The sequence below is a fragment of the Pinus tabuliformis genome, chromosome 3_1 (assembly GCF_031772625.1).
Source record: "Pinus tabuliformis cultivar Carrire ecotype Pingquan chromosome 3_1, CPIR1, whole genome shotgun sequence".
Classification (NCBI taxonomy): domain Eukaryota; kingdom Viridiplantae; phylum Streptophyta; class Pinopsida; order Pinales; family Pinaceae; genus Pinus; species Pinus tabuliformis.
The window spans coordinates 411082410-411096124 of NC_142301.1; the positions used below are offsets into that span (position 1 = coordinate 411082410).

The 13715-nt window shown below is 35.3% G+C and overlaps 1 pseudogene; it reads right to left on the reverse strand.

Annotated features, from left to right (window-relative positions):
* Window positions 1-2412: 2412 nt before the first annotated feature.
* LOC149187480 (putative clathrin assembly protein At2g25430) lies at window positions 2413-3092 on the reverse strand (annotated as a pseudogene).
* Between the last annotated feature and the right edge of the window lie 10623 nt (window positions 3093-13715).

The window sequence follows — 13715 nt, forward strand, 5'->3', positions numbered from 1 at the left end:
TAATAAAATATAATTAAATATTTTATAAAATTAGTTTTAAATTCGTAATGAATTTAAGTAAGTAGTTAACGAGAATCTCTTATATTCTTTGTTGGTAATGTCTTGCAACCGATATTTGTTACTCACTAATTAAATAAAATTGCTTTAATTTTATGGAAATATATTATTAATTTTATCAAAATATAGTTATTTTTTAATTTATATTTATATATAATTAAGAAATAGTATCACCATTACAATTTTACTATACTAAAGTATGAAAATATCATAAAATTTCGGGGTCTTAATTATATTAATCATGTATCAAAACAAAATTTCTATATTTTTTTAAATTAAAATACGAATTAAAAATAACATTAATATTTAAATTTAACAAGTAGAAAATATAATGAAAAAATAAAATACTTTTATTATTAAATAAATAAGAATTATTATTATTATTATTATTATAAGATAATTATTGGTATTATGTTTACACGGTCTTGGATAGACAATGATAAGATGTGAAGTCATTCTTTCAATTCTCTCTTGAGTCTCGATGATATATTAAACATAATGAAGATGTAGTTATGCCCAGGTTACAAAAAAATAAATATAATTGTTTTTATTATAATATAATTAATATAATAACTCTTACAAAATTGTAATTATATATTAGTTAATATTTATATATATGTTAAAACTTATATATTTATATCATTCAAATTTATTTAAAATCTATATAATGTAATATTATATTTATTAAATCAAATTATATATAAATAATAATAATAATTAGTAGTTAGATGTTAATGAGAAAGGAAATAATCATATAAAATCTATAAATAGTTGAAGCCAACAACTTAGAACTTGCAAACAAAATTTGTAAAGATGTTCGATGTAGAGAAAGGATCCCATGGGATTTTACAAACCATAATGATTAAGATAAAGATGTTTGATGTAGTGAGATTATCCCACAAAAATTTTGACAAACTTACAAATTCTTTTAACACGGATTGGTAACGAATGAGAGAGTCACAATGGTTCCTTTAATGCAAATAGCAATATCTCATAAAGATGCTTGAAGTTTTAACGGATTCCACTAGAATTTTTACAAACATGAAGAATTAGGATAAAGATGTTTGATGTAGAGAAACTGACTGGATTATTTGATAAACTTGATAATCCAGATTACATTACTAATTAAATGCAATTACTTATATACAAGAAGTGTTGTCTCAAGATAGGTAGGCTATCTTGGACACACAATCTGTTGGTTGAGGAAATCTCTCAACCACACACCAAACTAGGAACAAGTAGATATAGCCAACTCCTATAGAATAGGAACTGACTCCTTACATAGAAAGAATCACAACTAGAGACAAGTAGGAATTAGATATTCCAACACTCCCCTTTAATGAGTATTTGTCTCCATATCAATCTGCAAAATCTAGTTGTGGTCAAACATACCAAAAAGAATATGTTGATGTCATATAAAGGAGCAACCAACCACCAGAATGCATGGGTACTAATAGCTGCGACCACCAGTCTTGTAGGATGTCCTTCATATACATGGTTCTTTCAACCATTATAGTTGCATACATGTACTTGTAAGTGTAAATACCCCTCCGTCATTGTTAACTTAGGTTTTGTCAGATTACCCGTAACCATGCATTGGGTTTTATCGGATCACCCTCAACCGTGACACCAATGGCTCTCAGCCAGCAAGGCTCAACTCAACCATGAAGGTGCAACACAGCCATGAAAGCTCAACTCAGCGACGAAGGCACTCCAGCAATTCAGGCTCACCAAAGACCCGACTCAACTAGGCCGAGGGTTTTCTCAGCTAACCCTAAACCATACCAACAAGAATCTTTGTCCCACTTCACTCTTGCATGTGGTTTCTAGCTTACCACAAACCAACACTGCAAATAAAAGTGGTTTTTAGATTACCACGAACTGTATGGGGATACACATGCCTTACAAGGCTTACATTTCACACTCCAACTCTGGAGTTACTAGGTACACAGTTTACAAAGACCACTATAAAACACCCTAGACTTGCTTACTAATAAAATGTGACTCATAAAATAACATACTAGTGAGTCTATTCCAGAAACTCACACAAACTTTCACCTAGTCGTCCATCATTATTTAATTTCATGTGTCTTTGTTCCTAAAAAATCAATATTTGCTGCACTCCAACCTTGACCACCAGTGCCTTTGGTCTCCTTTCAATTTCTGATTTAATTGTCTTGGATTTACCTACATGATTTGTTAGTGTAGCTAATTCTAACAAGACCACTCCATTGAATTAGCTAAGCTCAATGCTTCTAACTCCAAAACATTTATAAATACCACATTAATTTATTTCTCGTTGGAGTTTTTTTTTTTAATGAAATTCTAACGAATTTCACTTTTACATTGAGTTGATCAGATCAGGCTCAATGTGTTTACCTTCCTAAACTCCAATTCTGTAAAGTTGTAAAAGGAAGCAAGCTCATCAATCTGTTTGGTAGCTTTTGAATAAGTATAAAATGAAATGACACAATCTTCGTACTCGATGTAAAAAAAAAAACGTCTAGCAAAATAGCCAAACCATCAGTAAAGTCTTTGTGACACTGAAAGCTCTCCCTCACAATAGAATAAAGGGAAATCTGAACCAACCTGTTGTTCTTTGCAGCACCTATTGGACGACTGGCCAGAAACTGCTCCGGCATCCTTTGCCAATGTGGGATCATATTGAGTATCATTTCAGGCTTCATATCTCGAACTGTAATAGGCTTACCATTCCCCACCTTTTTCTCATCCTGCTTCTGTTGGTCATCATAATCACCAGAAGCATATTTGTAACCATTGCTTCTTGATCTCCCATAACTAGATTCATAATTGTTGGAGTTATTTTTGTAGCCATTGCTACCACCATAACGGCCATCGTTGTATGCATAGCCACCGAGGGAACTAGATTCAAAATCACTGTGTTCCCTGGACTTTTGACCCTTATTATATTTTTCATGAAACTGACATTTCCCCAAAATAGAGCAATCAAGGTGCTCATCAAGATACAGGAAATATGAGTGTATAAATGTGGAATAATCCCAAGCATTTTTCATTGGTAAGATGGATGGATTTTGTGCTCTGTAGGTCGGCCGTCTCCGTCCATGGCTTTTAAAATGTTCAATCAAAGTTCTTCCTCTACGACAATATAATGTGGATTCATATTTGAAGAAGAGGATTTTCTCAATGGAGTTGCAAGTCTGAAGCCATACAGGTTCTCTGCAATTCTTGGTAAATGAGTAGATGATATCAGCTATGAAAAATTATGGGTATTGTCTCAACTACCTTGTTGCTGATCGGAGTGGACGCAATGAATGCAGATTCCAAAGCCAACGATTCTCTCATGGTTCCGATCTCACGGCACCAATCATCCACTGTTTACCGTTGTAACCACAAGCGATCATCTAGCTCCACAATCCAGTTCATCGCGCAGAGCAAAACAATAGTGTCTAACTCAGCACAAATCGATCCACCGTTAAGCTGCCAATTAAACTCTGAGGTCTATCATTCCTGAAAACCCAATAAGCCACCATTAAACTCCACAAAATAGTCACTTTCCTACTAATGCAGTTGACGCTGGACAACCTTGTCCACAAGTAGAACCTCCGGTGCTTTATTCTATCACACCACCACAAGATTTAAATCTGAGAACATGCACATACAGTGCGTGCTATAGCTCTACAAGTCTATGTTGATGGACAAATAGAAACTACAAAATATACTCTTTATTTCTTCAGCCAGGACGAGCCAAGCCCATGAGGTCCAGCCCTTAGTGTCATGCCCCTACACTGGCGGTACTCTTCCAACCGCATTATAGCGAGGTGCGGCACTACCAACCATTTTCTTTTCACCAATACATACGATTGTAGACTACGCCTAACATTCCATACTTAGTTTATTTTTCATTACCAAGTATTATCTTTGTCCTTTATATAGTGAAAGCCCATAACATTCACATAAACAACATTATACAATAGAAATGCACAACAGTATAAAGGGAGGGGCAACTCCCTGCAATATGAGTCTGCCTGAATCAATATATATAATCTTCTTTTACAAGTACAAGTTAAATCTTCGGAAACCCCAAATTTACACTTAGCCAAATTTCCAACTTCGGCAAACTTGGTTTTCGAGCTCGTCGGCACCTCCACACGGTCGCCACATGACTCACCAACCCTTTTTTCACCTCGTCGAACGATCGTGTTGTTTGCCCAACTTGGGCGTGCCTCGTCATAACGAAGTCGCCACACACGGGCGCCTCCGCGCGAGTCACACCTTCGTTCAAAACCTCAACAGTTCACCGTTTCCACTGTTTTTTCGTGCACTGTGCGCCGGTCCACATGATTCTTTGTTTCGTCATGCACGGCACGCCCTCGCCTAGCTACCCGTCCGCATGTCTACCCAAGCTTTTTCACCCAAACAACTTCACCCAAGTCGCCACATGAGTTCACCTGGGTCGCCACACGACTTCACCTGGGTCGCCACACGAATTCACCTGGTTCGCTTGAACGACCTCACTCGGGTCGCTACATGACTTCACCTGGCTCACCCGAACGACTTCAACCGAGTCACCCAATGACTTCACCCGACTCGCCCAAACAACCTCACCCGGTTCGCCTGAACAACCTCACCTAAGTTTCCTGCCCGATGACCTAGCCCGATTTCTACCTGAACGACCTCACTCGAGTCCTTCCTGAACGACCTCGCCCAAGTTCTGCCTGAATGACATTTCCTGAGTCCTGCCTAAACGACCTCGCCCGATTTCTGCCCGATGACCTCGCCCGAGTTTCCTGCACGAGTTTTTCACCCGAGTTTTCTGCACGAGTTTTTCACCCGAGTTTCTCACTCGAGTTTTCACCCGAATTTTCTGAACGAGTTTTTCACTCGAGTTCTGCCTGTCGTGCGAGCTCATCCACGCACCACAGAACTCCTTGTTTGAACTCATGATGATCGAATGATGGTTTTTTGCCTCCAAATTCCCTCCAATATATACGGGCGAGTGGCGGGTTATGTCACCAGGCCGACCCATGCCCAACGCCTAGCCGACTCATTCATAATGCGAACTCTCACCCATGAGGTGGGTCGACCTGGCCAACTCGTGGGACTGTCGTCTCATTGCTCGCCCAATGCCTTATAAAATCATCCAAGGTTCATTCCATTTTAGATTTCACACGAGCTCCTCGCCTGTCCTTGGCACGGTGAAGGTGACCCGGACCGCAGGTCCTTACATCCTCCCCCACTTGAATTCATTGTCATCCTCGACAATATCTCATGCCGACAACCATCTATCACCAAAATCACCATACCAAGGCATACACCCCATCCGTATGTCATACATCGGAAATCATATCAATCCATGATCATCAACCACCCTGTCACAATCTCCACATACCGCTCTCCATCGTGGAAGGTTGGCCCCTCCATCTCCAACTACATGCTTCCTGCAACATATCGTGTCGACCTCATAATGTGTCATCCTCATGTGAACTGCTGTCATGATACTCGAACATAATGCTAACACATCTCTGTACCAGCTAGCCCCCATGTTTGAACTAGTGAAGTGCTCAGTCCAACTGTCATGCTCAAACCATGAGAATGCACATCCTCATGCCACCATCAATTGTTTCTCAAAACATCCCGTCACATCCTCAACTCGATCAAGAATCCATCTCCATACAAGAAATCCATGCTCAAGTCCATGAAGTAGTCTCCATCCCATCTACAACATGTTGTCCATGATGTTTTCTATCCAACATCATCATCCATCTGTAAAACATCCATCTCCTCAAAGTGAAGAGATCATCTCATCAAACTCCAACTCTCGATGTGCCACATCCAGGGCCATGAAGCAACCTCCATCATATTTGCAATGTGCCATCCCTCAATCCTATCATAGAAACAAGTATACACCCGTGTCATCTCTCCATGTGCTGCCCATGATCATAGATCAATCAGCTCCCATGTGTCAAAGTGGTTAAGTCTCGACTCAACCCATGCCCAAGTGTTGCCACCAAGGCATCGTCATCATTGTAACTCCATCTCCCAAAGTCACAACCTCATGTCATCATGAGCTCCATGTGTCATCTCCAACCAACATCCCAGCAAGCATACAAGTCTCTACCCAAATGTCTCTCCAAGATGCCTCAGCTCTCCATGTAGTAGGAATGCTCCATAGTCTGCTCACAACTCCATCCAAGTCCATTGCCTTGTTTTACATAAGTGCACAACCTCTCCATCATCTCATAAATAAGTCATCTCCATGTCACACCAGCAAATCCACCTACACAACATGCCTGCCTTGGCACTCCTCTATGGATTCCCATAAGTGACACCTCTACAAGTGCTCCTGCATCATGTCCCTGCATAAGATTGCCATGCTCCATGTCTCCGACCTGATGTCCATGACTAAGTTACCCATGTAGTCCAACCAAGTAGACCCATCAAAACAATTGGTCATCCTCATCCAGGTCTACAATATTCGATCTAGTGAACTCGGTCACCCAACCATATCATCATCACATGAGTCTCTCCACCATAGGTCCCCCACTAAAGGTTCCACCAAGACTTCCTTCTTGCTCTCGGCCATGAGAAGTCTACCCAAGTATCATCATACCTCAATAGTGTGCCCTCCTCTAATCTGTCCATGAGTCATGCCGGGCACTTAGCCAATTCTCCATGTGGCTAAAGCATGACCCATTCTTCCATAATGATCATCATGTTCCTCCATTGTCACGAACCTTTGTACCTTCTATCATAAAGTAACAAACAACCCCAACAACTCCTGCAACCATCAACAATCCTCGCTTCTCCATATAAGGTCTCGCCGTAGACATCCATGGTAAGATCCTCCCTAGCATCAACAAACTGATTTTGCCCTTCCCTACATATGGTTCATCCACCAAATTCTCAAGTGAAACACAAGTATCAATAGTACTTACATCATCATCATGAGGTTCCTCCATGTGAGTATCCTCATCCATCCATGTCTGCAAACTACATGATCCTGGTCCAACTTGATCAACCTCAAGTTCATACTCCATCGTTGTCACATCTACAACATCCTCAGCTATCACAACTTCTTCTTCCTTATCATCACATTTTGCATCTTTCTCCTTATGAGTAAAAGCTATGGAATGCTTCTTCTCAAGAGTTAGCCATTTCCAATTCTCTCGAATCAAGTTCTTCCTTATCTCCAATTCCTTGATTTCTGCATCAAACAAGTCCACTTCCTTTGCAAGTTGATAGGCTTCATCCTTATTCCCATCAGAAATCCCTTTCTTGACCAAAGCACGAAGAGCATCCTTTGCTTTGAACAAGCCTTTGCCCCATTTTACAAATCTTTGTTCAACCTTACTTGATTCTTCAAGTAGACCTCCTTCAAATTCCTTGAAGGTTGCGAAACCCATTTCCTGCAAGATAGACATCCTTCTTGACTCTTCACCATTCACCAGGTTCCCCCTAAAAGACTGAACCAACTCTTGATTCCACCTGTCACTTTCAAAACTTGAACTCCCTTTCAAGTCTTTGACCTTTGTAGAATCAGCTTCCTTCATCTGCACTCCACTTGAATCAGCTTTGATACCACCTGTCACGAAGTGCAGGTGTGTATCAGTGCTTCAACACTAGCACCATATCCACGGAACTAGCTCCGATACCACATGTCCCATCTCTACACTGGCGGTACTCTTCCAACCACACTATAGTGAGGTGCGGCACTACCTAACATTCCATACTTAGTATTATCTTTGTCCTTTATACAGTGAAAGCCCATAACATTCACATAAACAACATTATACAATAGAAATGCACACCAGTATAAAGGGAGGGGAAACTCCCTGCAATATGAGTCTGCCTAAATCAATATATATAATCTTCTTTTATAAGTACAAGTTAAATCTTGGGAAACCCCAAATTTACACTTAGCCAAATTTCCAACTTCGGCAAACTTGGTTGCCCACCTCGTCGATGCATCTGCATGGTCTCCGCACGACTCACCAACCCTTTGTTCACCTCGTCACACGATTGTGTTGTTTTCCCAACATGGGAATGCCTCATCGTAACTAAGTTGCCACACACGGGCACCTCCGCACAAGTCACACCTTCATTCACAACCTCAACACTTCACCATTTCCACTGTTTTGTCGTGTACGGCGCGCCCTACCGAAGTCGCCCATCCGTATGATTCTTCGTTTCGGTGTGCACAATGCCCTCGCTCGGCTGCCCGTTTGCACGTCTACCCAAACTCGTTCACCCGAACAACTTCACCTGAGTCGCCACACGACTTCACCCAGGTCACCAGACAACTTCACCCGGTTCGACTGAACGACCTCACCCAGGTCGCCACACGACTTCACCCGGCTCGCCTGAACGACTTCACCCGGGTCGCCCAATGACTTCACCCATCTCGCCCGAACGACCTCACCCAGTTCGCCCAAACAACCTCGCTTGAGTTTCATGCCCGACGACCTCGCCTGAGTTCTACCTGAACGACCTCACCCAAGTCCTGCGTGAATGACCTTGCCCGAGTTCTACCTGAACGACCTTGCCTGAGTCTTACCTGAACGACCTCACTTGAGTTCTGCCCAATGAGCTCGCCCGAGTTTTCTGCATGAGTTTCCTGCACAAGTTTTTCTCCCTAGTTTTCTGCACGATTTTTGCGCCTGAGTTTCTCACCCGAGTTTTTCACCTGACTTTTCTAAACGAGTTTTTCACCCGAGTTCCGCCCGTAGTGCGGGCTCTTCCACGCACCGCAGAACTCCTTGTTCGAACTCGTGATGATCGAATGATGGTCATTTGCCTCCAAACGCCCTCTAATATATATGGGCGGGTGGTGGGTTATGTCACCCAACCGACCCATGCCCAACACCCAGCCGACTTGTTCATAATGCGAACTCTCGCCCATGAGGTGGGTCAGCCCGCCCAACTCGTGGGACCACCCCCTCATCGCTCACCCAACACCTTTTAAACTCGTCCAAGGTTCCTTTCATTTCACATTTCACACGAGCTCCTCGCCTATCCTTCGCACGGTGAAGGTGACCCGGACCACAGGTCCTTACACTCAGGGTCTGATACTATGATAAAACTTGATAATCTAGATTACATTATTAATCAAATGCAATTACATATATACAAGAAGTATTGTCTCAAGATAGGTAGGCTATCTTGGACACACAATCTATTGGTTGAGGAAATCTCAAAACCACACACCAAACTAGGAAGAAGTAGATATAGCTAACTCCTATATTATAGGGACTTACTGCTTAAATAGAAAGAATCACAACTAGAGACAAGTAAGAATTAGGTATTCCAACATTATTAATTAGCGAATGAGAGTCTTTGTAAAGACTGAGAGTTAGAATGGTTTCTTTAGCAAGGAGAGGAAATATCTCAATTTTTGGTCTGTACTATTAATTTTAAAATTTTAGTATAGAAAATATTTTGAAGTAATTGAAGTTGTAAAAAGTTTGAAATCAGTTTGTTTATTTATATTTAAAATATTTTTTTAATTATAGAGGAGTTGATAATTTTAGATTGGTTCAAAAAATATCTAAAACAAATTCTTTTTAATGTGCATATATTTCTCATTATATGGATATTCATACACTATAATGGAGTGCACTTTATATAAATGTCTATTTCATATTTAATAATTTTGTAGTCTAATTTTAATCAAAATTTTCCAAATATTTTTAAAATCTATAGAATATGAATGCAATTTTTTAGGGTGCTCAATCCATTTGTGTATTCAAAAATGTATTCTAAATTTAAAAAATCACAATATTGCTTGAAATTGAAATTTTATTGTTTGATTCTCCTTAAAGTTTAATGTTGATTTTTTCGGCCAAATGTTAATGGAGGATTGAGATTATGGATTCAAACTTTTCTGGTTCTAGGAAATCCTATGAAAAAATATTTCTCAAATCCTCCAATAGATAAACTATAACTTATTAAAAGATGTAAATTATATATTTAAATATTATAATGATATCATTTTTACAATATACTCTATTTAACATTTATATGTATATATAATGGATTGCATTTAATATCTTTCTTTTTACCTAAAAAAATAATCACCGACCAAAGCCTAGATCATTGTTTTAATGTAATTTATACAATGTGCATGTGCATATATCAATATGCATATGCATGTCTAATGTGCATATATGAATATGCATATGCATACAATATGAATATGCATATGTCTAGCTTTAATAAATTGAATAGATTGTATTGAACTCTATAATAACTCTTCAAAAATATATTCATAAAATACACACGAGTTCAGTTTATTTATTTGTATTCAAAGTATTTCTTTAATTAATAGGGGATTGAGATTATGGATTCAAACTTTTCTAGTTCCAATAAATTCTATGGAAAAATACTCCTCAATTTCTAAATTGGTTAAAAAAATATTTTAAACGAACCCTTTTTAATGTGCATATCGTTTGTCCTTATATGGATATTCGTACACTATAATGGAGTACACTTTATATAAATTTTCATCCTATATTTAATAATCTTGTAGTTTAATTTCAATCAAAATTTTCCAAATATTTTTAAAATCTATAAAATTTGAATGCCATTTTTTAAGGTGCTCAATCCATTTGTGTATGCAATCCATTTGTGTATGCAAAAATGTATTTTAAATTAAGAAACTCACAATATTGCTTGAAAATGAAATTTTATTGTTTGATTCCCATTAAAGTATAATACTTTTTTTTTGGCTAAATGTTAATAGGGGATTGAGATTATGCATTCAAACTTTTCTCGTTCCAAAAATTGCTATGGAAAAATATTCCTCAAATCCTCCTAAACATAAACTATAGCTTATTAAAAAATGTAAACTATATATCTAAATATTATAATCATATCATTTTTACAATATACTTTACTTAACACACACAGATGTAACGGACTACATTTAATATCTTCTTTTCTACTTAAAAATCTAATGGTCAACATAATTGAGTGATGATAATTTTAAATTGGTTAAAAAATTATTTAAAATAAACCATTTTTAGTGTGCATATCATTTCTCCTTATTTGGATATGCATACACTGTAATGAAGTACACTTTATATAAATGTCCATTCCATATTAATAATCTTGTAGTCTAATTTTAATCATGATTTTCCAATTTTTTTTTAAATGTATAACATTTGAATGCCATTTTTTTGGGTCCTTAATCCATTTGTGTGTTCAAAAACGTATTTTAAATTAAAAAACTCACAATATTGCTTCAAATTGAAATAGTTTTGTTTATTTGTCATTAAAGTTTAATATTAATTCTTTTAGAGAAATGTTAATAAGTGGTTGATATTATGGATTCAAACTTTTATGTTTCAAAAAATCCTATGGAAAAATATTCCTCAAATACTAAATTGCTTAAAAAATATTTAAAACAAACACTTTTTTATGTGCATATATTTTCTCGTTATATGGATATTCATACACTATATTGTAGTAAATTTTATGTAAATGTCCATTCCATATTTAATAATCTTGTATTCTAATTTTAATCAAACTTTTCCAAATATTTTAAAAATCTAAAAAATTTAAATGACATTTTTAAGGTGCTCAATGCATTTGTGTATTCAAAAATGTATTTAAATTAAAAAACACACAATATTTCTTGAAATTAGATTTTTATTGTTTAATTCCCATTAATGTTTAATACTAATTATTTTTTCCCAAATGTTAATAAGGGATTGAGATTATGGATTCAAACTTTTATGGTTCCAAGAAATAGTATGGAAAAATATTCCTCAAATCCTCTTAAAGATAAACTATAGCTTATTAAAAAATGTAAATTATATATTTAAATATTATAATGATATCATTTTTACAATATACTCTATTTAACATTTATATGTATATATATAATGGACTACATTTAATATCTTCCTTTTTACTTAAAAATCTAATCACCAACTAAAGTCTACATCATTATTTTAATGTCATATATTCAATGTGCATATGCATATAATAGTAGGCATATGCATACAATTCTCATATGCATATGTCTAACTTCAATAGATTGAATAAAATCTATTAAACTTATTTAATATCCCTTCAAAAATATATGCAGAAAAGATATCAGTTTAGTTTAGATATTTATATTCAAAGTAGTTCTTTAATTACTAAGCAATGTGATAATTTTAAATTGGTTAAACAAATACTTAAAACCAACCTTTCTAATGTGCATGTCAGTTCTCCTAATATGGATATTCATACACTTTAATGGAGTACAGTTTATATAGATATCTATTCCATATATAATAATCTTGTAGTCTAATTTTAATGAAAAATTTCCAAATATTTTTAAAATCTATAAAATTTGAATGCAATTTTTTTGAGTGCTGGATCCATATAGGTATTCAAAACTGTGTTTTAAATTAAAAAGCTCAATATTGCTTGAAATTGAGATTTTATTGTTTGTTTCCCATTAAACTTTAATATTAATATTTTTTAGCCAAATGTTAATAGGGAATTGAGGTTATGGATTCAAACTTGTCTAGTTCCAAGAAATCATATGAAAAAATATTCCTCAAATTCTAAATTAGTTAAAAAAACATTTAGAAAAAACCATTTTTAATGTGCATATAATTTCTCCTTATATGGATATTCATACACTATAATGGAGTAAGCTTCATATAAATATACATTCTATATTTAACAATCTTGTACTGTAATTTTAATCAAAATTTTCCAAATATTTTTAAAATCTATAAAATTTTAACGCTATTTTTTGAGGTTCTCAATCCATTTGTGTATTCAAAAATTTATTTTAAATTAAAAAACTCACAATATTGCCTGAAATTTAAACTTTATTGTTTGGTTCACATTAAAGTTTAATATTAACCATTTTTTGGCCAAATGTTAACAGGCAGTGGAGATTATAAATTCAAACTTTGTTCCAAGAAATCATATGGAAGTATATTCCTCAAATTCCCTTGAAGATAAACTATAATGTATTAAAAAAATAAATTAAATATTTAAATATTATAATGATATTATTTTTACGATATATTTTATTTAACATTTAAATGTATATAAATAATGGATTTCATTTAATATATTCATTTTTATTTAAAAATATAATCACAAACTAAAGCCTACATCATTCTTTTAATGTAATATATTCAATGTGCATCATACAATATGCATATGCATGTGTCTAAATTGAATAGATTAAATAAAATGTATTGAACGTATTTAATAACCTTTCAAAAATATATGCACAAAAAACACATGTTCAGTTTATTTATTTATATTTAAAGTGTTTCTTTAATTATTGATAATTTCAAATTGGTTAAAGGATTATTTAAAACAAACTCTTTTTAATGTGCATATCATTTATCCTTATATGGATATTTATACACTTTAATGGAGTAAAATTTATATAAATGTCCATTCATATTTAATAATCTTGTAGTCTAATTTTAATCGAAATCTTCCAAATATTTTTAAAATCTATAAACTTTGAATGCCATCTTTTGGGTGCTCAATCCATTTTTGTATTCAAAAATGTATTTTAAATTTAAAAACTCAGAATATATCTTTGAATTGAAATTTTATTGTTTGTTTCGCATTAAAGTTTAATATTATTTTTTTTTAGCCAAAATTTAAAAGAGTTTGAGATTATGAATTCAAATCTTTCTAGTTTTAAAATATCC